This window comes from Bos taurus, chromosome 3 (genome assembly GCF_002263795.3).
Source record: "Bos taurus isolate L1 Dominette 01449 registration number 42190680 breed Hereford chromosome 3, ARS-UCD2.0, whole genome shotgun sequence".
NCBI lineage: Eukaryota > Metazoa > Chordata > Mammalia > Artiodactyla > Bovidae > Bos > Bos taurus.
In genome coordinates, this window is record NC_037330.1 from 96,706,434 (window position 1) to 96,734,349 (window position 27,916).

At 38.1% G+C, this 27,916-nt stretch overlaps 1 protein-coding gene and 1 long non-coding RNA gene across 7 annotated transcripts in view; one reads left to right on the forward strand and one right to left on the reverse strand.

The window, feature by feature from the left end:
• BEND5 (BEN domain containing 5) overlaps window positions 1–27,916 on the forward strand; it is a 1,466,135-nt gene that overhangs the window by 439,179 nt on the left and 999,040 nt on the right. The gene's annotated exons all lie outside the window — the stretch shown is intronic.
• Window positions 62–27,876, reverse strand: LOC112446017 (uncharacterized). Its single transcript, XR_003034068.2, has 3 exons — window positions 27,657–27,876; window positions 1,866–1,972; window positions 62–564 (listed from the first exon to the last, which is right to left on the reverse strand). It is a non-coding gene; the product is annotated as an uncharacterized lncRNA (long non-coding RNA).

A 27,916-nucleotide genomic window follows, 5' to 3' on the forward strand; every position in this document is an offset into this window, starting at 1 on the left:
TCATTTGCAGCAACATGGATGAACTTGGTGGGCATTATGCTAAAGTGAAATAAGTCAAACAGAGAAAGATAAATGCTGTATAATATCACTTATATGTGGAATCTAAGAAACACACCCAACTAGTGAATATAACATAAAAGAAACAGACTCAGAGAGAACAAATGAGTGTTTGCCATTGTGGAGAGGCACAGTATAGGGGAGCGGTAGTGGGAGGCAGAAACTCTTGAGTGTAAGATAGGCTCAAGGATGTATTGTACAACACAGGGAATGTAGCCAATATTTTATAATAATTATAAATTGAAAGTAACCTTTAAACTTTTTATAAAAAATAAGTGAGACCATCTTAACTTTCTTACTTCCAACTCTCTTTGAATTTCATCTATGGGAAACTGTCAAGCTATTTATCTTCCCTGACTCTGTTTTCATGGCAAGATACATTAAGTCATGTGTGTTTAAGCATATGGCTCAATTCCTGGTGCATGGTAGGTGCTCCACAAATGTTAGTTCTTTCTTCTTTCTTCCCCTCATATCTTCTCTTTTTGTGTATGTGTATCCATATTAGTCCTGAAAACAAAGAAGTTGTGACTAGCAAGGTTGAAATTTATTTGTTCCAAGAGCAATTTTGCAGATGGTCTAAAGCAGAGGATTTGCAAAAGGGTATTTGTTTTTCATTATGATTTCTCACATTCTTTCCAGTTTACAAACCACATTTACACATATCATCTTAATTAACCCTCACAAAAAAAAACTGTGTAATCTGAAGCTTATTATCTCATCCTTTAGGTGAGGAAACTGAAGCTTTCAGAGACTCAGTGACTTTCCAAGATTATATAGACAAAAAAGGGATTCCCTGGTGGTTTAGTGGTAGAGTTCGCCTGCAATGCGGGAGACTTGGGTTCGATCCTTGGGTTGGGAAGATCCCCTGGGGAAGGAAATGACAACCCTCTTCAGTATTCTTGTCTGGACAACTCCATGGACAGAGGGGTCTGGCATGCTACAGTCCATAGGGTCGCAGAGAGTCTGACATGACTGAAGTGACTGAGCATACCCACATAGACAATCAGACTTGGCTCTTGGTCTTTATTATGCAATCTTTCATTTGTCTTTCTGTCTCACACTGAATCTTGAGCTTAAAATATTCTACCTAACTTTCCCATTTTCCCTGGCTACAGGCCTGTTTTTAAGAACACAGGGTACTGTTGCAACTTCCTTTATCTTCCCTCTGCGATGCGTGAAATTGATGCTGTCTTTGACCTCCCTGTCTTTCCTGGTGGCTCAGATGGTAAAGTGTCTGCCTACAAGGTGGGAGACCCAGGATTGATCCCTGGGTTGGGAAGATCCCCTGGAGAAGGAAATGGCAACCCACTCCAGTACTCTTGCCTGGAAAAATCCCTACCACAGAGAGGCTACAGTCCATGGGGTTGCAAAGAGTCGGACATGACTGAGCCACTTCAGTTTCCTTTCCTTTGTGGATTCAGAAGTCCAGAGAGTTGGCTGTTTTGGAAACAGAACTTGTAACCTATTCCTGTTGCTTTAATTCTGACCATCATCATTATGTGGACTATTGAAATAGACCTCCTTATACTTCTTGACTCCTTAATGTTGACAGAGTCATACCCTTGAGGACATTCTTAAACACTGCAAAGCTCAACTCTGCTCAGATCCTTCCTGTGCTGTGCTTAGTCGTTCAGTTGTGTCCAACTCTTTGCGGCTCCATGGACTGTAGCTCACCAGGCTCCTCTGTTCATGGGGATTCTTAAAACAAAATAAACATCATTTCCCCATATCCTACAAAATTGAGGTTTGAACAACTTGGTCTATGTCAAGGCTCCTCAGCTTCCATCATGTCTTAATAAGCATCTTACCTTTTAGTAATACTTGTCTTGCCTTAAGAACATTAAAGATGTTTTTCCTTCCTTCTAAAATTTCTTCTTCCTTCACCTTCCTTGGAGAACTCGGTGTCTTTCAAAACCTGGGTAGGATTAGATGACACTCAATTAAACCATCACGGAATTCCTCCCTATGCACTGCCATAGCACATCTTACACTATACAGTTGTTACCCATTTTTTAATGCCCGTATGCCTTCAGGGCAGGGGCATTTCCTTATCCACTCTGTATTCCTATTGCTATCTTTAGTACCTGACAGTTTTTCATCAGTAAGTATAATACCTGTAGATTTTCTGTAGATATTTGTGATTGAGTTAAATTCATTCTACTTTATTCATATTTTTCTGAGAGTTTTTGTTATGAATGGGTGTTGAATTTCGTCAGATAATTTTTCTTCAGCAATAGATATAATCATGTAACTTTTTTTCTTTAACTTATTAATATGGTGAATTACATTGATCAGCTTTTGAATATCGAGTCATCCTTGAGTAAATTCCATTCGTTCTATCATATAACCAAATTGTTTTTACATATTGCTGAATTCTTTGCTAGTATTTTAAGGAGTTTTGCATCCATATTGATTAGGGTTATTGGTTTGTAGTTTGTATTTTTGTATTGTCTTTGCTTTATTTTGATATCAGGTTAGAATATTACCTTTATAGAGTGAATTAAAAAGTGTTCCCTCATTTTCATTTTTTTTTAAGAGATTGTTTTAAATTGGTATTAATATTAAATTTTATTTAAGCATTTGGTAGAGTTCTCCAATAAAATCATATAGGCCGGGATGTTTTTTAAAGGAATTTTTAAATTATAAATTAAATTCCTTAATAGTTATAGGTGGAGAAATAAATAGAAACCCACTCCAGTATTCCTGCCTGGAGAATCCCATGGACAGAGGAGTCTGGTAGGCTATAGTCCATGGGGTGGCAAAGAGTCAGACATGACTGAGCAACTTCACTTTAATAGGGCTATTCAAGGTATCTGTTTCATACCATGTAAGTTGTAGTAATTTGTGTTTGTCAAACAATTGATCCACTTCAGCTAACTTTTCAAATTTATGTCTGTAGAGTTGTTCATAATATTTTCTATTTTCCATTTGATATATTTATTTCTTTGTCAATCTTGGGAAAGGTTGGTCAATATTATTGATCTTTTTGAAGAACCAGCTCTTTGTCTCATTAATTTTCTCTATCATTTTTTCTGTTTTAGTGTCATTTATTTATTCTTATTTACTTACTTTTTCTTGTTTTGATTTAAAATTTTGCTTATTTTCTAGCTCATGAGGTCAGAGCTTAAGTTATTGATCTGAAACTTTTCCCCTTTTCTAATGTGTGTATTTAGTGTTATAAAATTTCCTTTCAACATTGCTTTAGCTATGTCTCACAAATTTTGATAAGGTCTGCTTTCATTTCATTCAGTGAAATGTATTTTTTAAAAGTTTCTCTTGAGGTTTTCTTTTGGTCCTATAGATTATTTATAAATTTCTTATTTAGTTTTTAATTTATTTGGAGATTTTCCTGTTATCTTTCTATTTATGACTTCTAGTTTAGTTCCATTTTGGTCAAAGAAGAACACAGTATGATTCCAATTCTTTTCAATTTGATCAAGTTTGTTTTATAGGCCAGTAGACGGTCTATCTTTGTATATCTTTGTACACACTATATAATGGTATTTATTCTACTGTTATCTGATAGAGTGTTCTATAAAGGGCCATTTGGGGTTCTGTTGATTGCTGACATTACTGAATTCTGTGTTGATTTTCTATCGTTGTATTTTTGAAATATCCAACTGTAATTGTGGATACTTCTATTTCTCCTTCCAATTCTACTTTTTGTTCTATCCTATTTCTTCTTTCAGCTTTTGCTTTACTTATTGAAGATTTTTTAGTTGGTACATGAACATTTATATTTATATTACTCTGCCTCCTTGGTAGATTGACCCCTTAACATTGTATGATAATGTTCTCCATCTCTGATAATTTTCTTTGCCCTGAAATGTACTTTATCTGAAATTGATAGAGCTACTCCTGATTCCTTTAAATTACTATTTGCATTATATATATATATATATTTTTTTTTTTCTTCAGCCTGCCCATATTGTTATATTTAGAATTTCTCATATATATTGTATGGTTAGGTCATGTTTCCTAATCCACTCTGCCAGTCTCTGTCTCCACAAAAGTACTGACACCATACCAGTTTAGAGGAGGATGGACTACTCAGTGTGGCAGAGTTAGTAAGAGCCCATGCTCCTATCTTCTGCTGTCTCAACTGGAACCACTGTTGATAAGTGGGTAAGAGGCTCATTACTGCTAAGAAGTATTGAAAACATCAAGTCCTTACTGAGCCTTCTATGATACTCCTCTTGAAGTGTAGTTAGAGTACCTTGCTAAACTTGGAGAAGATGGAAATCTGTCCACAATTTTTTCTGTAGTGTTTGGCTATAGTAGAGCATTTACTTTCTAAAAGTTTTTTGAGTGGTTAGGCTGCCTTTTTCCTAGTCCTCTGTCTAGAGAGAAGAGATTTCTGTTGGATTTCTTCATTTGCATTTATTGTCCTTTCGAGGGTTTTGGCTTCTCTAGCACGTATTCTGGCATATATGAGGCGATAAGAAAATCCATGGCATCCACCCCCTTGTCATCCTCTGAGTCCTGTCAATCTTCTGCTTTCCCCACTTAAGAATGTTCTTAAATTTCTCTATGTATAATGTCAAGTATTATGAATTATATTTAGCAGGAGAATTAGAGAAACATACGAAAATCATCTTCCTAGAAGCAAAGGTTCAGGTTTTTTTTTTTAAGGCTTTTGAATGTTTGAAGAAGAGCAAGATTGAAAGTAAAGGGATCATTCACAAGATTCTGCATGGGAAAAAAAAGAAAGAAAAAAAGCTGAGTGACAAAGAAGAAAAAAAAAAGATTCTGAAAAATGTGCCAAATAGTGCAAATGGGGGTGTGGAGATGCTCACAGGGACAAAAAATTATTTAAACACAAGATAGCTTATTACATTTAAAAATTAGACATAGCTCTGAGATTCCTAGCTACCAAAACAGAAGTAATATAATAACATTTCCCTTATGTATTTAACAGGGAAAAACAGATATGTTAAATGAGAAAGAAGTTTTCCCTAGCCCCACATTCGAGGAGGGATTATTATTGTGTATTCCTTGTAAAAGAGAACTGTTTAAATTCATGGTTGGATACCTTTAAACTAGTATTTTGCAAATATATTAGAATGCTTCTGATAGGTAAGCATTTCTTATACTAACTGTCTGTAGAAACTGAAGGCATAAGCCTACTTTTGGTCATGATACTTCTAATACTGATTAAACTAATAAAATTCAAGTATATTGTTTTTAGGTACTTATTTTGTAAGGAGTCAGAGGATTGGATAGCAAATTAGTTCCTCTTGTTGTCTTTTTCAAATACTGGATATCTTAGTTTTTTATCATGAGTATTTGGCAAGGTTGAATTGCCAGAAATTTTCAAGTTAGTCTCTTTGTTTAGTGCATGTAGTGAGTATAATCTGGTATGTTATCTCATGAATATCCATACATCATGTTTGATAAAGGAATTATTATAATACTGATATATTTAGAACATAATTTTCAGGTTAAATAAATGCTTTTCAAAAAAAAAAGTTTTTATCTATAGAGAATGTTATGGATGAAGTGTATTGGAAGAAAAATAACATTATAGAATACCTGCTATGAATGAGATATTGTTCTACACAGTCTATGTATATTACTTTTAACTTATAAAATAACTCTGTGAAGTAACTTTTATTATTCCCATTTTATAGATAGACTAGACTGACTGACCAGGAGATGTTAAATCCTTTGCTCAAGGACATATAGCTAGGTTGTGTCAGATTTGGGATTCTATATTCAATCCGTCTCCTTTTCTTCCCCTTATGTGAATCATATGTTTCAGCCAGTCTGCTTTATTGAAGGTGAAATGGAAAGAGAAAACAAATGTGAAATATTTGATAAGAAGGAAGTGAATGGAAGTGAGAACACAAATCAATGAGTTCAGCTTCTCAGAGGCAGTTTAAATGGAAATTATGACAAAGGAGTTTGCAAGAGCTGGTTCAATGGTAACTTGATCTTTCTGTGAATTTAATTTTTACAACCTATATTTGGTTTAGCAAGAATCATCAGTTATTCGTAGTACTTATAGATTTATGAGATGTCAGAAAGCGTTTGGGCATTTTCTGTCTAAGTGTATATTGCCAACATATGTATGTGTGTGTGTGCTCTGAAATTATTACTTTGATAAGGATTAGTTAAAATATAGATCCCTTGTAAGCTCAAAGGACATCTGGGTTGGTGCAGTCTCTTATTTGATCAGTAGGGACCTCATACTATGAGAGATTAAGTGACTTGACTAAGGTTTCATAGTGACTAGCTGTAAAACTGCAACTAGAGCTCAATCTTTCTGAATCCCAGTCCAGTACTCCCTATTAAAACAATCTAACGACTTTCAGAATAAGTCTATTTGTCTCAAGAAAAGACTGCCTAATTTTACATGTTATTTAAAATGTCCAATTCCTTATTCTTATTAGCTTAATATTTTTCAGTGCTATAATTCAATCATTGTGCTTGAAATTATGGCCTTAGAAAATACGATTGAAAAGTACCAATAGCCTTACCTAGAAGGACCTTATACAGTAAAAAGTCCACTCAACTGTGAGCTCCTAGGAAAAAGGAACATATCTCAATTATTTTCTAATTTTCAGCACTTGGCTTAGGGCCCAGCTGAATTTTGGTTGAATGGGTGAATGAATGAAATTCAAAGAAGTCATAACACTATTCAGTATTAGAATTGAAAAAGACCTTTAAAAAATCATCTAGTCCAATACCTTAACTTAAAATATGAGAAAACAGAAAAAAGACAGTATATGGCTTAATGTTATACAAGCTAAAAATATAATGCAGTTATACATATTTTTACCATAAAAAAGTGTCCCCTTTCAGGCCATATTCAGATTTCATAATCTTGCACTGCACAGTTCCAGGTGGTAGTGCTCATCTTATAGTTGATGTGAATGGTACGCTCATAGATGCGTAGCTGTACTTAGTAGCTCAGTACCTGAGAGAGGTGTTATTGCTTCTACTTTGCAGATAAGGGAACAAGCCTGAAGAGGAAGTGACTTATCCAAGATCAGATGAATTGTATATAGCAGAACCAGTATTAGATCCCTGTTTTTTATAATTCAATACTTTCTTTCTTAAAGCACTCCAGTCTGAGAAATGTCATTTAATCTCCCATGCTTTACCCTATCGGAGAAGGCAATGGCACCCCACTCCAGTATTCTTGCCTGGAAAATCCCATGGATGGAGGAGCCTGGTAGGCTGTAGCCCATGGGGTCGCTAAGAGTCAGACACGACTGAGCGACTTCACTTTCACTTTTCCCTTTCATGCCTTGGAGAAGGAAATGGCAACCCACTCCAATGTTCTTGCCTGGAGAATCCCAGGGATGGGGGAGCCTGGTGGGCTGCTGTCTATGGGGTCGCACAGAGTTGGACACGACTGAAGCGACTTAGCAGCAGCAGCAGCAGCAGCAGCCTTACCCTACAACACATTCTAGACAACATTTAAAGCAGAAACCCACACACACTGTTTATAGATCTATTTCTGAATCTGTCTTCTTGGTTTTCAACCCTTTTCCCACTTTTCTATTTCTAGTTTTGCCTTTTCTCTATGGCTTATGCTATCTTTCCAACTACAACCTTGGCTTGCCTTCATCTTAGGTTTTCTTATACTTTTGGCTGCGTTCACAGTTCAGCCTCATTCTCTGTCACCTCCTACCTCAGTTTACTTTCACTCCAGCAAATGCCTTCACTGTCATGATGGGCTTTAGACATGATGTCATTTTACTTCTAGTGTAGAACTTAACAGACTGTCCCTTGTATATGCTCCTACCTTTTCTGACTTTCCTCTTGAAGCCCTCCCTGAGAATCATCTTGCCACCTTGCACAGTTTCCTTCCCTGCATGCTGTCTTTGGGTGATTCATCTCTTCCCGTTACACAGGCGGGCACACCAACACCTACACACGCAGGTGAATCTGCTCCAATGATGTATTTTAATTTCAGATTTAGTCAGAAGTAATTAAGCCTTTCTGTAATGAGGATGGGCACCAAGTTTGAAAAATTCATGTTGTTTCATACATCCCATGCGTGGTTTGTGTCATCCTCACTTGCAAAGTAAGAAGGAGCCCCTAGTGTAGTTAGATTAATTAATAGAAAGAGAATAAACTTAATGGAGCCAGAAAAGTGCAAAAAATGGTACTTTCCCCCCTATATCTCATTCAGATGGAATGGCCATCCTGGGATTGCGGCAGGGGATGGCAATTGCATTTTAATTACAGAACTGATGGTTTCGGTGCTACACCAGATGGAAGGGCCTTTTTAGAGAGTCCCACTCACCACCTCTGTCAATCTTTTTAAAATCTGATGCTGGTTAACAAAACCAGACAGGAGACAAAAGTGATGATGTTGTGTTCTGATCCCATGGATTTTATTCCCTGTTCTGTTGCTTAACTTGTGAGTTCAGTCAGATCTTGACTCCTGTGAAAAAGATGCTCCTTCAGGCACTTTAACAGATTAAAGGGAAAGGATGAGATTGGAGGACAGGAAAGATTCTTCTTCCTCTTCCTGTATCATCCTGGTGGTTACTTTACTACCTACAAAGCACTTTCATTTTCCATTATACCACTTAATCATGGAAATTCAGTAACAGAGGTATTATTATCCCCTTTTTAGTGAGATAAAATAATTGAGATAGGACACTTAGCTTTTACAGGTTTAACAATGCAAATCTAGCAATGTGAATCAGTGAATTACTAGTATTAAGGCAATAACAAAGTAAAAGATTTATTTGCTGTTAAACTATTCAAAAATATAGAGTTATGGATCTAGAAGCCTTCCAACACCTCATCTCATTTGATGGAAAAGAAAACTAATATTCAGATGGTGTAATGGAGGGCAGTGTAGGATATTTGAAAAAGCAAGGGCTTTGTAACTAGGACTGGAAAGGTTTTACTTCTGCATTTATGTCTTTGGACTCAGGGAACAAGTCCAAGCTTCACTTTACCCATTGTAAGATGCAAGACTGGACTGGTATAAACTGAAACCCCTCCAGCCTTAGATCCTGTCCATCCCAGAGCCCAGACTTCTCTACATGTAGGCTAGAAATCTTCTTTTTTTTTTTTTTAAATATACTTCTTGTGGGTGGTAGTGGCTCATTTTGGGGAATCCAAGTTCTTAAAAATGATTCTTAACAGCATAGACTGGAAAGATGAGTCCTGAATTGTAATTAATGGAGGCTAAATTTTTGAGGAATTTTTAGAATTTTGTCACACAGGAAAAAAATAGCTAGAATTTTCTGGGAAGCCACAATTTACCTAGAAATTACAATAATTCAAATGTGAATCTGGGACTGATGTGAAAATTTCATTCTAAGGCACACCATATTACTCTACCAAATGTCTTGCCAAACCCTGCAACAAGGTTCTGAAATAAAGAGATGAATCATTGGAAATCAGTTCTAGTGTCTTGTGCCTTCATCTTAACCATTTGACTGAGTGGTGTTTATCCCTCAAAATCTCCCCCTTTGACTTTTTCTCCTTCAGAGAAGAATCATTTGTTATCTTCTCACTATAATTAGATGATTTGAGGGGGATAAACATCAGACCTTCACAGCTGTCAAGGCCTTGATTTATAGGAAAATTATTTGTTCTAATTATACAGAATGATTCATAGCTTAGGCAAATGTGTGATTTATTACTAGACCACATCTTTTACAGGTAGGCTCCTTTCTCATTAGTTTTTAGTAAAGTACTTCCTAAGAATAGTAATATTATCTAGATCAAGCTACTGGATTCCTTTCGTCCTTCTCCTGACAGCCTATAATAATACTGGCATGCATTCATTCGACAAAACGTCATTGAGCAATCTCTGTGAACAAAACACTGGGAATATAGAAATGATGGTCACTTTTGCTGATACAGAGGACATGGGAGAAGGACATGTTCTGCAGCATTTTAACATCCCTTATCTCAGGTGAGCCTCACAGCAGCCTTGCAAGACAGGTACTCTTATTATGAACGTTTTATAGATGAGAAGATAGGCTCAAAGACAGCAAGTGATCTACCCAAAGTCACTCACTTAATTACAGAACCTGTTGGAATAATCCATGATTTCTGGCAACCAGTGTCAGCCTGCATGCACTCACGTGTGTGTGTGTTCGGGTGTGTCTGTGGCAGTGGGATTGGGCATGGAATCAGGGCTGAGGATTATTTTTCCATGTGTAAAAGGATGGGAAAGGTATTACATTTTCTGAAAATGGTTCCACAGCTAAGCTTCCCAACACAGAACCTTACACTCCACTTAAGGCACTGAAGTCTGATGTTTAAGTGTTCTTTGGGAGGGGTGCATATCTTAATCTATTACTTGTTATTCATTCTTTCAGTCTTTTGTTCTGTCATATAGTAAGCCTTACTAGAAATTTCCAGTGTCTGATCTTGAAGTGGTAGCTAGGTAGAATAAGAGTGAAAAGTGACGTTTGTGGGATGTGATAAAGGCATCAGTTGGGCATGGTGTGTCTCTCTGTGGAACCCACTGGCTATCTTCAATATTTCCATTTATTGACATACTAAACTGTCCATCACTGACTCGATGGACGTGAGTCTCAGTGAACTCCGGGAGTTGGTGATGGACAGGGAGGCCTGGCGTGCTGCGATTCATGGGGTCGCAAAGAGTCGTACATGACTGAGCGACTGAGCGACTGAACTGAACTGAACTGAAACTTTCTATGTTCAAGCTTCTGAGAATCACACATAGGAAAATGATATTTTTCTATTTCTGGATTAGGTATCAACTCCAAGCCTCCTTTCTTTCTCCCTCCGCTGGTGTATACTTGTGTTATCTTACTAGACATTGAGTTCTTTGAAATCAGAAATGTATTCCTTCTCTGTTTCTTCACTGCCTGATACATAGTAAGCTTTCAATAAATGAAAGATCTGGGAATGACAGAATGCACTAATACATTGTTAAAGTTGCCTTCGCTTCTTTCTCTTAATACTTTCTCTGTTCTAGCCCCAACTTAATTCCTTCTTGTTCTCCAGAGTCAAAGAAAGTGTACTCAGAATCTCTTCTTCAATCTAAAAAATATCAAAAAGTCTTCCTCTGTTATTTTTAAACCCTGCCAAAGGTCTCCCTATTCTCACCCTGTAACTTTCTGAGTGCTAAAGAAAGAATATAAAGAAGGAGTATATTAATGTGAACATAGTGTAACCTTGGATAAGTCACTTAGCTCCCTGAGACTCAGTTTCTTTCTCTGCAAAATAGTAACAATCTCTACTTCTTCAGTTGTCTTTGTAAGCAAATGAAAGCCTGTGTTGCCAACCTCTATTTAAAATTTACCCTAGGAAACAGCTCCTCCAGGAAGTTTTCTCTGACCCGGCCACTTTCTCATTTTTTCAGTTGCCTGGTTTCCCTCTGTTTGATACTTACATTTGTTCTCTGATTTAATTTGCCTTTCTCCTCTAATATACAGTGGGATTTTAGGCTGTCTCTTATTAATCTTTATGTTCAGTAATATTCATCCAACATATGTTTATTGAGCGCCTGTTATGTGTCAGGCACTGTGCCAGATGTTGAGAGTTCAGCAAGCAGTAAGACCAAGGCAGTCTCTGCTCTGAGGAGTTATGGTATTTAGTTTACTTCAGCGCAGAACAGGACTAAGTATTTGTTGGATGAATTAATTAAAAATGAACTAATGCATAAATCAGTTAAATATTTAGTAACTGTAGAGAGCTATTTGGATGTTAGCTATATATACTCTAACTTCAGTTGGGATAAGGATTTGATTCAATGTTTAATATAACTTCCCAGAGTTTTCCTTAAATTGATGTGGCATTCTCCACGCTTGTGGTTTGTTTATCATCTGAGAATTAGGTTAGACAGAATCCTTTTCCTCATCAGTCACCATATCCTTTTCTAACTAATATCTTTATTTACTGATAACTTTTGACTTTTAGATGAGAGAAAGCCTCAGAAAGCAAGTGAGCAGGACAAACGTCTTTTTTTATTTTAATCTTAGAAGTAAAGAAATTTTCTGCGATGATACAATAGTAATAAAGTTAGCTCCATGAACACCCAGCTCCTGGATCTCTAATTTTTGTTTGAAAGTTAACATTTCAAATTCATGGTAAAAAATTAGGTTGGTCATATAATTTATATTTCAAACCTGAAATTTTTAATGAAGGAGTACTACTGATAATTATGCTAGGATAACTCTATGCATAAACTGAGACTGTCCTTGGTAAGCCAGGATATATATGTTCTCCATTTAATAGCATAGTGTCAAACATGGGCTAAGGATTTGAACCCATGGGCCAAAGTGGGTTCAGTACTGACTCTGAAATTTAATGTTAGTATAACCTTGGACAAGTTGCTTGAACTCTCTACACTTGTTTATCTATCTATAAAATAAAGTTGCTGAATATATCTTCTGTGTATATGGCATTTTGAGATACATGTAAAGCTGCCTAACAGAACCTGACATATAGTATATACTCAAACAAAATGTTTCCTTTCTTGTAGTAGCAGCTCTGACATTAACTCAATGTATGATCTTGGAAAGTGTCTCCCATTTTCTTATCAGTGAAATGGCGGGGTTGAAATACTTGGTCTCTCTATACTCTAGTCATTTTTCCCATTTCAAGTAACCTCGTTGCCATAAACCTCCTCATTATCTTGGGAGTCTTGATATCTATAGAATATGTCTCAGATACACATGAAACAAAAAACAGCCCCCAAATCCTCCAGCAGACTACCATACCTTTAAGTTCAGAAATTACGATTGTCACATTAGGGGGCCCTTCTCAGCTGTCAGTCACATTCTGTGCTCCTCTCAGAGCTAATATAGTCAAAGATGATAACTCTTGAATATACAACCTTGTTGTATCACACAAAATGGGATATCCAAGAGTGACACAAAGTGGTCTCTAATACCTTGAATCCAAGCTTTAAGCTATTTGTTGAATGAAGAGCTTGTCAGAGCTGATCCATTACCCTCTGAGAATTCTCTTTTCTGTATTAAATAACCCAGATTCTTTAAACTGATCCTTCTAAGGATGTGCTGAGGGTGTGTTACTTGGTCACTGATGGTTCCCTTTGTTGGAATCTAGTCAACTGACCTCCATTTCAATTGAAGTGCAGTTATTCTCTTACCAATCTGTCACAAAATCTTATTGATTTTATGTCCTTAAATTTGTTGAAATTGTCCCTCTTCCCTGTTTCCTCTGCTCCACAATTCTGTTTAGTTAAAATAAGCAGTTATTAACATTTATTAAATGCTACTACTGGGCAGTGAAGACACAAAGATGGAAAAGACAGTCCTAGCCTTCAAGGAGCTGTTTCTTAATGTTAGAGCTTGAAATAGCATTGGCATTCATCTAACTGCCTAATTATATAAACAAGGAATTTGAGACTCAGAAAGGGAAAGTGACTGGTATTAAATCACACAGGTTAATAGACTGCAGAGCTAAGTCTAGGATCCAGATTTTTTGACCCTCCACTTAAGAATCATTTCCTCTTTACCACTGTAAACTTGAAAATGTTAATACCCAGCCCCTTCACTGTATCACTCTGTGGTATCATTAATATCATAGTTAACATTTTATGTGGTACTTTAGGGTTTACAGTTTCATACCAGTCATCTAATTTAATCCTTATAATACCCCTACAAGAATTTATTATTATTAATCATGCTAACTGAATCTCAGAGAGGTTAGGTAACTTGTCTTGGTGTAAGTCCTAAAGCTTAAGACTCCAAATCCATTATTTTTTGGTATACCATACTTTTTGTTGGCACAAATAGGTAGTATACTATGACTGACAAGTGCTGGGGAACAGAGATGTTTAAGCCATGAATCCTACTTTTGGAGATTATAATCTACACAGATCATCCACTGAAATTAGTAGCCATGCTAGGAGCTGTGTAAGGGCTTCCTAGAACTGTGATAGCATCTGAAGATTGCTGTAGATAACCCCCTAATTTTAAAAACTGCAACAATAAAAGCTCTAAGTTACTTATTTTTAATAAGGCAACAAATGAAATTTTTACCAAATTAATCTAAGGTTACTTGGGGAAAATTGGAAGGTAAAATTATCCCATGTTAACATTGGATTTTATTATATATATAACAAACGTTCACAGCCATTGTGGCCCGATACAGAGAAGTGACTTCTCCAAGGCCTTACAGCAGGAAGTTGACGGGAAAAAAAAAGGTTAAAAATAAATTATAGGAATCATTTAGAATGAAATAACTGACTAAAATGCCTTAAAATTCAACTCAAGACCCTGGAGGAGCTGCATACAGAGAGTAAAATGTGCCTCATTAAGCAATAGCTTTGAAAGAGCCTCTTGAACCTCTCTAAATGAGAGAGACCTTGCAGTTGCTCAAGCATGCAGTGACTAGTTGTCTAAAATCCTAATCAGATGCAGGTTTGAAGACAGAAGAGAAGACTTGGTGAGGGCTCTGCTGAAATTCTATTTTTAGGTCTGATGTTGAGGGAGTTCCTCTCCAAGCCAAAGGGAGGAATCCTTAGGCTGAGTTTCACAGGCATTCATCTCTTCCTGGTGCTCAGTGAATCGAGTTCCTAACTAAAGACTTGAAAGATGAGGGTGAATAAAAAGGATGAACTGTTTATTTAAAAGAAAAGCAGGACTTCAGTCTTTGTATCTTTAATTGATTGATGTGTGTTGGAAGAATGGTTTATATACATACATGCAACATGTGTACACCCGTGGTGAATGCATGTTGATGTATGGCAAAACCAATACAATATTGTAAAGTAAACAAAAAAATAATAATAAATAAAAAAATAAAAAATAAAGATTCTATTCCCATATAGGCCATTACAAAGTACAGAGTAGAGTTCCTTGTGCTATACAGCAGGTTTACATTAGTTATCTATTTTGTACGTAGTAGTGTGTATTGGAGAAGGCAATAGTACCCCACTCCAGTACTCTTGCCTGGAAAATCCCATGGATGGAAGACCCTGGAAGGCTGCACTCCATGGGGTTGCTGAGGGTCGGACACGACTGAGCAACTTCACTTTCACTTTTCACTTTCATGCATTGGAGAAGGAAATGGCAACCCACTCCAGTGTTCTTGCCTGGAGAATCCCAGGGATGGGGGAGCCTGGTGGGCTGCCGTCTATGGGGTCGCACAGAGTCAGACACGACTGAAGCGACTTAGCAGCAGCAGTAGCAGCAGCAGCAGCAGTGTGTATATGTCAGTCACTTTGCTGTACACCTGACCAAGGCATGTGTGCATGCCATATCACTTGAGTCATGTCCAACTCTGTGCAACCCTATGGACTGTAGCCTGCCAGGCTCCTCTGTCCTTGGGATTCTTCAGGCAATACTGGAGTGGGTTGCAATGCCCTCCTCCAGCCTGAAACCAATACAACACTGTAAATCAGCTGTAGTCCAAGATTTTTTTTTTTTAATCATCTGAATGTCAACCAGTAGGCTCAGGTTGTCAATTGGTGATATATTTATAAACAAGTCAAAGTCCCTGTCCTCATTATCTTGGGATATAAAAGAAAAGAAACATAAAGAAAAGAAAGAAAGCTATAAAGAAAAGAAACAAAGTAAGGAATAGAGAATTCTGGTTGAGTGTGGGGAAGGGGAACTGTTTTGACTCAGATGGAATCTGAAGGCTTCCATGAGGAGGTAGAATAAGGGCAGCATCTTGACTAATGGAGAAGAATGACTGGTGGGAAGATGTGAGCACAGAGTATGTACAGAGAGTATTTGTGGTTGTTCAGTCACTCAGTCATGTCCAACTCTTTGTGATTCCATGGACTGCAGCACACTAGGCCTCCCTGTCCTTCACCATTGCCTGGAGTTTGCTCAGACTCATGTTCATTGAGTCAGTGATGCCATCCAAGCATGTCATCGTATGTTGTCCCCTTCTCCTCTGTCTTCAGTCTTTCCCAGCATCAGGGTCTTTTCCAGTGAGTCAGTTCTTCGCATCAGGTTGCCAAAGGATTGGAGTTTCAGTTTTAGCATCAGTCTTTCCAATGAATATTCAGGACTAATTTCCTTTAGGATGGACTGATTGGATCTCCTTACAGTCCAAGGGACTCTCAAGAGTCTTCTCCCCATGTATATTACCATACGTGAAATAGATCTCCAGTCCAGGTTTGATGCATGAGTCAGGGTGCTCAGGGCCGGTGAACTGGGAGGACCCTGAGGGATGGGATGGGGAGGGAAGATGGAGGGGTGTTCAGGGTGGGGGACCCATGTACACCCATGGCTGACTCATGTCAATGTATGGCAAAAACCACTACAATATTGTAAAGTAATTAGCCTCCAATTAAAATAAATGTTAAAAAAAAAAAGAATCTTCTCCAACACCACAGTTCAAAAGCATCAGTTCTTCAGTGCTCAGCTTTCTTTATGGTCCAACTCTCACATTCATACATGACTATTTGAAAAACCATAGCTTTGACTAGGAACCTTTGCTGGGAAAGTAATGTTTCTGCTTTTTAATATGCTGTCTAGCTTGGTCATTAACTTTTCTTCCAAAGAGCAAGGGTTTTTTTAATTTCATGGCTGTAGTCACCATCTGCAGTGACTTTTGGAGCCCAAGAAAATAAAGTCTGTCAGTCTTTCTATTGTTACCCCATCTATTTGTCATAAAGTGATGGGACCAGATGCCATGATCTTAGTTTTTTGAATGTTGAATTTTAAGTCAGCTTTTTCACTCTCCTCTTTCACTTTTATCAAGGGACTCTTTAGTTCCTCTTCACTTTCTGTCATAAGGGTGGTGTCATCTGCATTTCTGAGGTTATTGATATTTCTCCCTGCAATCTTGATTCCAGCTTGTGCTTCATCCTGTGTGGCATTTCGCATGATGTATACTGCATAGAAGTTAAATAAGCAGGGTGACAGTATACAGCCTTGACGTACTCCTTTCCCAATTTGGAACCAGACCATTGTTCCATGTACAATTCTAAGTGTTGTTCTTTACCTGCATACAGATTTCTCAAGAGACCAATAAGGTGGCCTGGGATTCCCATCTCTTTTAAGAATTTTCCACAGTTTGTTGTGATCCACACAGTCAGAGGCTTTAGTGTAGTCAAAGAAGCAGAAGTAGATGTTTTTCTGGGATTGTCTTGCTTTTCCTATGATCCAGCGGATGTTGGCAATTTGATTTCTGGTTTCTCTGGCTTTTCTAAATCCAGCTTGTATATCTGGAAGTTCTTAGTTCATGTACTGTTGAAGCCTGGCTTGGAGAATTTTGAGCATTACTTTACTAGTGTGTGAGATGAGTGCAATTGTGCAGTAGTTTGAGCATTCTTTGGCATTGACTTTCTTTGGGATTGGAATGAAAACTAACCTTTTCCAGTCCTGTTGCCAGTGCTGAGTTTTCCAAATTTGCTGGCATATTGAGTGCAGCACCTTAATAACATCATCTTTTAGGCCTGTGAGATATGAATTTGACCTGTTAAAAAAAGTCAGTGTGGTTGAATACAGTGAGCAGGGGAGAGTGGTAAGGCCTGAGATGTAAGAACCTGGCAGATAAGAGTGTAAGAACCAGGCCAGATGATAATAGAGGATATCTAGGTGACAGTATGGAATATAAATTTTTCTCTTAGAGCAGTAGGAAGCTAGACATGACCTGATTTATAATGCAAAGCAAATGGGGCAAGAGAGGCATAGGAAGGCCAATTTGGAGACCATTTCTGCTTTCTGTGAGAGAGAAAAGAGCAACTAGAGAAGCAAAGGAGATGGTAAGAAGTCGCTCAATTTGAGTTATATGAAAAGAATGAAGTTAAAGGGAATCTAGAGGGAGTGCTAGAATTAAGACTGTAATAACTATGATCAGACAAAATAATATTTCTGGTGATATGTCTTTTACAAAGCACTTTTTTAAAGTGGCATCTCATTTTAACCTGTTAGATGTTTTGCCTCAGTTTTATAGATGAAGTAATCCAGGGTTAGAGACATTACATGATTTTCTTGAAGTCAGTCAAGCCTGGCAGAAGCTAAATGAGACACCAATCCACCCGTCTCTAAATTGTGTGCTCTTATCTCTGTATGTCAAGACATCAGATAGATGTATGTATGCATACATATATGCATATGCATTAGAAAGAGAGAAAGGATAGTGGTTCAACACAAAGCTTTGACAAAAGGCTGCCTGTATTTGTAACCACTTTTTAGCTGGGTGATCTAGGAAAATATACTTAACATCTTATTAAAACTGAAGAAATAAAGTTACCAACTCTGGTGGGCTGATTCTGCCAGAAATACCTTATTTCAGTACCTGCCACAGAGAAGGCATTCAACTGATATTAGCCAAGAAGATTATGCACATTTCCTATAGCAAGATGGTAAATTCATACATATTCAGATGTGTCATACTATTCAGCAAGTTACTTTGACTTTGATAATATCAGGTACATAGAACAACTACAGAGAGTCCATTGTATAGTTGAGCACCTTAGAAGACCCAGACCATCGTTAATGACTGGGTCCATGATATACTGACTCCTAGAACCCTCATCTACCACCCCAACATCCAGCATGTATTGTAACAGTTCAGTTCAGTTCAGTCACTCAGTCGTGTCTGACTCTTTGTGACCCCATGGACTGCAGCACGCTAGGCTTCCGTGTCCATCACCAACTCCCAGAGCCTATTCAAACTCATGTCCATCGTGTTGGTGATGACAGCCAACCATCTCATCCTCTATCGTCCCCTTCTTCTCCTGCCTAAGTCTTTCCCAACATCAGGGTCTTTTCCAGTGAGTTGGTTCTTCACATCAGGTGGCCAAAGGATTGGAGCTTCAGCATCAGTCCTTCCAATGAATATTCAAGACTGATTTCCTTTACGATTGACTGGTTGGAACTCCTTGCAGTCCAAGGAACTCTCAAGCGTCTTTTCCAACACCACAGTTCAAAAGCATCAATTCTTCAGCACTCAGCTTTCTTCATAGTCCATCTCTCACGTCTATACAAGACTACTGGAAAAACCATAGCTTTGACTAGATGGACCTTTGTTGGTAAAGTAATGTTTCTGCTTTTTAATATGCTGTCTAGGTTGATCCTAGTTTTTCTTCAAAGGATCAAGTGTCTTTTAATTTAATGACTTCAGTCACCATGTGCAGTGATTTTGGAGCCCCCTCCCCCCCAAAAAAGCCTCTCATTGTTTCCATTGTTTCCCCATCTATTTGCCATGAAGTGATGAGCCCAGATGCCATGATCTTAGTTTTCTGAATGTTGAGCTTTAAGCCAACTTTTTCACTTTCCTCTTTTGCTTTCAAGAGGCTCTTTAGTTCTTCTTTGCTTTCTGCCATAAGGGTGATATCATCTGCATATCTGAGGTTATTGCTATTTCTCCTGGCAATCTTCATTCCAGCTTGTGCTTCACCCAGCCTGGAATTTCACATGATGTACTCTGTATATAAGTTACATAAGCAAGGTGACAATATACAGCTTTGACATACTCCTTTCCCAATCTGGAACCAGTCTATTGTTCCATGTCCAGTTCTAACTGTTCCTTGTTAACCTGCATACAGACTTCTCAGGATGCAGGTAAGGTGCTCTAGTATTCCCATCTCTTGAAGAATTTTCCACAGTTTGTTGTGATCCACACAGTCAAAGGTTTTAGCATAGTCAATAAAGCAAAAGTAGATGTTTTTCTGGAACACTTCAAGATGGCGGAGGAATAGGACATGGAGACCACTTTCTCTGCCACAAATTCATCAAAAGATCATTAGGTTACTGAGCAACTTCCACAAAACAACTTCTGAACGTTGATGGAGGACACTGCGTACCCAGAAAGGCAACCCATTCTCTTTGAAAGTAGGTAGGACAAAGTATAAATGTTATACATTGCCTTATTAAGTAGTTAATCACTTGAATTCATTTGAAGAGGAAGTATAGGCAATTAGTTTTGTGGTATAATTTGAGGGACACAAGAAAACCCCCAAATCCAAACCCAAATCATCTCAATGTTAAGCTTCCACCATGGAGTAGTAGAATCTCAGGGTTGGAAAAGATACAGGAAATCATGGGGTATATTCACAAAGCCCTTTCCACCAAATGGGTAGAGTCTCCTTTGCAATGCCCAGCCTCTGTCTGGTTGTCTCCAATTAGAGGGAAATTCTGACTTCGCAGGCAGCCTGTTCCACATTTGGCTGCTGTTATGGTGAAAAGGTACTTCCCAGTACTGACTTGGAATCAGTCTCCCTCCACCTCAGATATACAGCAAACTTTGGGAACTCTAATAAGAGCTGGGCAATGAAACAGGATCTCCAGGAGTTCTTGTTTGTTTCCATTTGTCATCCAAGCACTTTCATGATTCTCTCCTTTTTCTCAAATTATGCAGTATCATTGTCTGGCTGGATGAGTTTCTTTTGTCACTGGTTTCTGTAGTCTTTTCTTTCTCATTACCAGGGTTGGAAGAAACTTCCACATTAGGATTTAGTTTGTTCTTATATGATTCTTCTATGTTGGCTGCTTTGAATGGTGGTACTGAATAAAATAGATTATCTTTATGATCACAATAAGTTTTAGAAAGTCTATGGGCTGATAATTTCTAATTTAGAAAGCCTTGAAAGGAACCAAAGTGGGAGGCAGGAACCTTGGGTTCTGGTGTAACTCTGCCTTCCATTCATTATTTAACCTTGAGTAAGTCTGTCTCCTATAGGCCTCAATTCTTTTATCTTTAAAATACCTGTGACTGAATTTAGTATTCATTATCCCTTCTTGGAGTCTATGCACAGGTTTGAAGAATATTTGAAAATATCCATGCAGCCTCATTAATTAAGTGTTCTTTATCTGATTGGGCACACTTGAGGAGGCTGTAACTTTTTTCATTGTTTCATTTATGGCCAAATTCTGATATAAGAGAAAATGAGAAATTTTAGTGGCAACATATCATTAACTTTCTTGCCCTTAAAGCATGTGAAAATTCCATTTTATTTATTTTATTGTTTTTCTTGCTATTAGCTAAAGTTGACTGAAGGTGATGAGGTGGGGTCGAGTAAAGAGGGCTAAGGCTCCCATTTAGAAAAATTTATGGAAAGATGTCCTTGGCAGTTGCCATATCATACCGTAACTTGATAGTTAGTTACCTATAGTAATTCTGCTGCTTTTGAAAGAATCATCATAAAGGATATATTAGTGGATAATATTTTCCAACTCCTCATTGAAATTTAGCAGGTGTTTTTTTTTTTTTTTCTCATTGTTAATGACTTAGGAGGGGGTATACCGTTATTTAAAAATCACATCTCAAAGAATGTGTCAATTAATGGTGACACTGTATGAATAAGACGGAGAAGGCAATGGCAACCCACTCCAGTACTCTTGCCTGGAAAATCCCATGGATGGAGGGGCCTGGTGGGCTGCAGTCCATGGGGTTGCTAGGAGTCGGACACGACTGAGCGACTTCACTTTCACTTTTCACTTTCATGCATTGGAGAAGGAAATGGCAACCCACACCAGTGTTCTTGCCTAGAGAATCCCAGGGACGGGGGAGCCTGGTGGGCTGCCATCTATGGGGTCCCACAGAGTCAGACACGACTGAAGCGACTTAGCAGCAGAAGCAGCAGCAGCAGTATGAATAAGAACCTTTAAGAAACAATCCTGTTTGGTGGCCTTAGCTGCCTCATCCATCTATGTAGGATCATTCATTTCTCTTTGATTCATAAACATTTATTAAGCACTCCTGCTTGCCAGGCTCCATGCTTGATTTTGAGGGTACAAGACAAAAATGGAAGAGTTAATTCATCTTAAACTGTTTTTTTCTGATATGTGTCCCTGCATGAGCATCTGCTATGTGCCTAACTGTATCAGTGGCAGTACACAGCACAGTACCTGACACAGAAGCAGCACTTAGCTAACACTTAGGATAGGGAATGAATTCATGAGTGATAGTTCCTTTAGGGGATCCTTATCTTGTTAGTTCTGAAACTAATCCTTACTACACAGCAGAGAGCCCACAATCAGAGGAAAACATCTTTTATATGAGCAGTGCTAAGATAGAGTCATATGCATGAAGAGATTACAATTAATTCTACCATGAAGATATGAGGAAGAAGAAAGAACATGAGAAAATATAGAATATGGTAAAAGCACATGCTCTGTGCTCAAAGATTACCAAAGGCTCATATAATCAAGGTAAAAGTGGGGTGTAATGGGTAACAGATGGGAGGATAGCAGGAAATATCTCAGAAATACAAGTTGTGCAGAGTTTCAAATGCCATAATAAGTAGTAGGCCTTGACCCAGTAAGTGATGAAAACATATCAAAGAGTTTTAAGCAGAAGAATGATATGTCTTTGTTTGTATTTTACAGTTTACCCTGGCACTGGTGTGAAGGATGGATTGGAATAGGGTAAGATTGGAGGCAGAAACATCATTTAGTCCAGATGAAAGGTAGACTAGAACAATATCATAGGAATGGAAGAAATGGAGTCTACCTTACGTTGGAAGCCTAATCAAACAAAAGATTTTGGCTAAAGAGAAATTAAACATGTTTTTAGGGAGAGATGAGAGAGCCAGTGGAGGGCATACGATTGAAAATGTATGAGGGAGAGGGTATAACAGATGGAGGGTGTCCTAGGAGAGGCTGGAAGGATTGGAATCTAGGACATAAGATAAAAGGTTAGTATTGGGCAAAAGGAGAAAAGAAAAAGAAGAGCATGATAAAAAAAAATGTTCTTATTACAATAAAAGACTGTCCGTGGGTCTCGATATATTTTGTACTCAGTTATTCAGCCACACCTCTAAGTTGTTTCAAAGACAGTGTCCAGGTTAACCAATGGATGATACCATTTCTTTTTCATTCACTCAACAATAGTCTTTGAACACCAATTGTATGCCAGTCCCTAAGCTGGACCATGAGGGTATAGCAGTGAATCAGACCCAATCTCTAGTTACTAGAAGCTCCTAGTCTATAAAGAAAGATTGCTGTATAAATAAGTTAATGTACTAAAACGTTACAAGTGTTTTAAGAAAAGTTAGAAGTAATTACTCCTACCTAGGTTGGGAAGTAGGGTGAACAAAAAAGCACATAAAAGGTAGATGTTACTGTTGTTTAGTTGCTAAGTCATGTCCAACTCTTTTGCAACCCTATGAACTGTAGTCCATCAGGCTCCTCTGTCCATGGAATTTCCCAGGCAAGAATAATGGAGTGGTTGCCATTTTCTTCTCCAGGGTATCTTCCTGACCCAAAGGTCAAACCTGCCTTTTCTGTATTGGCAGGCAGACTTTTTACCACTGAGCTACCTACGTAGACCAAAGGCACTAGAGCTGAATTTTGAAAGTGCGACTGCCTTAATTTTTATCAGTTTAAGATAGTGTGTTTGACAGAGTTCTAAGATACTCCTCATAACTCTCTGTACCCTCATGATGTACATGTCCTGGATAATTCCCTTTCCTTGAGTGTAGGGAGAATCTGTGAATTTGATTAGAAAGCACTCTCCATGATTATGTTAGGTTATATGGCAAAATGGATTTTGCAAATGTCATTGAAGTCCCAAGTCAGTTGACCTTATAATAGGAAGATTATCTGAATGGGCCTGACCAAATTACATGAGCATTTTAAACTTAGGTATAGAGGTCAGATGACTCAGTGGGTAACACCACAATATTCTAAAGTAATTATCCTCCAATTAAAATAAATTAATTTTTAAAAATGTGCCTGCAATTCAGGAGGCATAGGAGACACAGATTCAGTCCCTGGGACAGGAAGGTCCTTTGAAGGAGGAAATGACAACCCGCTCTAGTATTTTTGCCTGAAAAATTTCATGGACAGAGGAAGCTAGCAGGCAACAGTCCACGGTGTCTCAAAAGTCAGACACAACTCAGCAAGTAAGCACACGTGCACCCAGAGGTCAGAGGTGGAAAATGTCAGCGATTGTAAGTACCACAAGGATTTAACTTCAGTCAGTTCAGTTGAGTTGCTCAGTCGTGTCTGACTCAGTGACCCCATGGACTGCAGCATGCCAGACTTCCCTGTCCATCACCAACACCTGGAGCTTGCTCAAACTCATGTCCATCGAGTTGGTGATGCCATCCAACCATCTGATCTTCTGTCATCCCCTTCTCCTCCTGCCTTCAATCTTTTTCAGAATTAGGGTCTTTCCCAATGAGTTAATTCTTCTCATCAGGTGGACAATGTATTGGAGCTTTAGCTTCAGCATCAGTCCTTCCAATGAAAATTCAGGGTTGATTTCCTTTAGGATTGACTGTTTTGATCTCCTTGCAGTCCAAAGGACTCTCAGGAGTCTTCTCCAACACCACAGTTCAAAAGCATCAATTCTTTGGTGCTCAGCCTTCTTTACGGTCCAACTCTCATATCAATACATGACTACTGGAAAAACCATAGCTTTGACTAGACAGATCTTTGTCTTTATTTAATGTGTCTGCTTTTTGATATGATATCTAGGTTGGTCCTAGCTTTTCTTCCAAGGAGCAAGAGTCTTTTAATTTCATGGCTGCAGTCTCCATCTGCAGTGATTTTGGAGCCCAAGAAAATAAAGTCTCTCACTCTTTCCATTGTTTGTCCATCTATTTGCCATGAAGTGATGGGACTAGATGCCTTGATCTTAGTTTTTTTGAATGTTGAATTTTAAGCCAGTTTTTTCACTCTCCTTTTTCACTTTGATCAATAGGCTTTTTAGTTCCTCTTCACTTTCTGCCATAAGGGTGGTGTTATCTGCATATCTGAGGTTATTGATATTTCTCCCTGCAATCTTGATTCCAACTTGCACTTCATTCCGTCTGGCATTTCACATGATGTACTCTCCATACAAGTTAAATAAGTAAACTGACAATATACAGCCTTGGCGAACTCCTTTCACAATTTGGAATCAGTTAGTTGTCCCATGTCCTGTTCTAACTGTTGTTTCTTGACCTGCATACAGATTTCTCAGGAGTCAGGTAAGGTGGTCTGTTTTTCCTGTCTCTTAAAGAATTTTCCACAGTTTGTTGTGATCCACAGAGTCAAAGGCTTTGGTGTTTTCAATGAAGCAGAAGTAGATTGATTTGAAAATGGAGGGATCCATGTGGCAAGAAATGTCGATGACTTTTAGGAGAGCAGCTCCCAAATGACAACCAGCAAGAAAATAGGTATCTCAGTTCTACAACCGGAAGGAACTGAATTTTGCCAATAACAAGAATGAGCTTGAGAGCAGATTTTCCCCAACGTCTCCAACCCAGCTTGGAGAGAACAGAGAATCCAGCCATGCCATGCCATGCTTTGGATATACAAAACTGTGAGCTCATAAATGAGTATTGTTTTAAGCTGCTAAGTTTGTGGTAATTTGTTACACAGCAGTGGGTGACTAATACAGATGGCTTTGCAACTGAGTCTATCTTAGTGAGACTCCGAGCTTTGTTTTTCTATGGAGTAAACTTGGAATTGGGTAGATTTACTGAAAGATTTATTCTTTCCTTGCAAGTCATTTTTGTTTTATAAATAACCTTTTCCTAAAAAGGACTGAGCCAAATATTTCTACTTTATTGTGGCCTCCAAATTAAGCTGTTCCTTGATGATAGTTAAACAATTAATTTGAAGATGTTTACTTTTCCTCTTATTGCTTTTTTGTAGACTCCCTGGACTATATGTTAAATGAATAACTGAATGATCCCATGAAACATTTCTGAAAAATCTGAAAGAATAATGATTATTTTTTTCCAGCTATGTGGAGAACTACAACCACTATGTAAAACTTTGTATAAAGTCAGTCTATAACTTTGACTGGTATGACCTCTTCTGTTCTGCTTCCTACATTGGAGTCAATACTTTGGCCAACCATTAAATTTTAGTGTTCCTAGGGGTTCTGTACTGGACCCTCTGTTCTTCTCACTTTATCTCATTCCCTGAGTGTTCTTATCAAATGTCATGTCTTTAAAGGCCTAAACTGATGATTTTTCAAAATTCTATCTCTAGCTTGAGATCAGAGGCTGGGTGGAACCAGGATTTAAATAAAGATCTTAGATTTTTCCAACTTAGTCTCTTTTTCCTTAATTATTCCCTCCAGAGAGTCTTATATTGAGAAGGGGTTTCTAGCCAAGAAAAAAGGAAGCATTTTCTTATTTCAAACATTTTAAGTTTGAAACCAAATGTATTACTGGAAGATGGTTTCTCCAGTTAAAGGTTTCATATGTGTGGGTCTAGCTGGCAGCCAGGTGAGGTGACCAATCTGCTTGGAGTAGATTCCATAGTGTTGCCTATAATCTGTGTTCCAAAATTATTCTGAGGTGCTCCTTAGGCTCTGAAATAAAATTTAGATTTGGACACTTGAGAAAGGAGTGCAAAAAAATCCAAAATGGATAGTTTGACAACAGATGTTACTGGAGTGGTGAATAATGAGGCAGACACTGTCTATAGGAATTTGAAAAGTGTAAATAACAGAGAGTGGCTGGCCCTCTAGGAATGAATGGCTTTTTTCAGAAAAAGCCAGAAATTGTATTAAATGTAGGTTGATTTATCAAGGAATACCACCGTATAACCTGCTGTGCCTATATCTATAGGTCTATGTCAGTAACTCCTTCTAAAGATTGTGGTTACTTTCCAAAAAAATTGCTGGGTGGATCCCACACCAGTATCAGTCTCCTCTCCACCAGAAAGCACCTATAGTGTCCAAACACTTTCTATAGTGTCACATCACACCTTTTCCAGAAGGTGTGGGCACTTCCTGCCCTATGCTCAGCTCTTGAGGGAATGCTTGCACCTACTCAGAGATGGTGAGGCATGGTCCAGTTTCTACTGGTGAAGTGAAGTGAAGTCACTCAGTCATGTCCGACTCTTTGTGACCCCGTGGACTGTAGCCTACTGGGCTCCGCTGTCCATGGGATTTTTCAGGCAAGAGTACTGGAGTGGGTTGCCATTTCCTTCTCCAGGGGATCTTCCCGACCCAGGGATTGAACCCAGGTCTCCCGCATTGCAGGCAAACACTTTACCGTCTGAGCCACCAGGAAGCCTGAAGTATTCCACATTTTAAATACCTCATACTAATAAAATAATTCTCTCCATCTTATATGATCTAATTTTATCTCAAATATCACTGCTACTCCTCTGCTATATCAAAATCCCTTCCTAAGTTATAAATATTTTCCATGAAAAATCCCCTCATGTAACACAGTATTTCAGAGAATGGGCTTTGAAGTCAGACAGGACTAGGTTTAAATTCTGCCTCAGCCATTTAGATATATAACTTTAGGTATCGTTTTTAAAATGGATATAGTACCTATTGTCAGGTCTAAAGTAAGTATTAATTTACATTGTATATGTGTAAATTTTAATACAATAACATACCTATTGAAGGAACTCAAGAGATTCCAATTTTTAATTATTTTATAAATATTATTTTTCATTTTAACAATTTTTATTATAAATATTGATCAAGCATATATATCCTCACTTCAAATACCCTAGACTGATCTTACATATTATTCCTATCTCTTGACTGTTAACCATATTTTCAAATTACCTTAAATTTACTTAATTTTAACTCCCCATGTGTCTTATCATCCTTCCACCTTACAAGTTCCAACCAAAATCCATCTTAAACAGCATGCATTTTAATTCTCCTACCTCAGTCTTAAATATGTTCTATTTCCAATCCCTGTTTCAGTTTAAATAACCTTCATCTTAAATACCATTTGTAGAGGACATCTGCTGTTTTAGTTTGCTAGCGTTCTTTCCTCCCTTCTCATCATGGTATCTTCTTACCTTTGAAGATAGTTCTTTGTTTATGCCTTGTGATTCTGATGAGGTCTTAAGTTGTGATTTCCCATCCTTCCCTTCACAGAGACTGAAATTTGACCCTGGCCTATTACACGTCCTCATCCCCTTGGCCACAGTGATAAGTTCAGAGTGTGCAAGGGACGCATGGTGGAGGGGTTGGTAGGTACTTTCTGTTCTAAAGCTGAGAGGCAGAAGTCCCTCTTTCTCTTTGAAGTATATGCCATAAAGGATAGAACCCTGGAGCT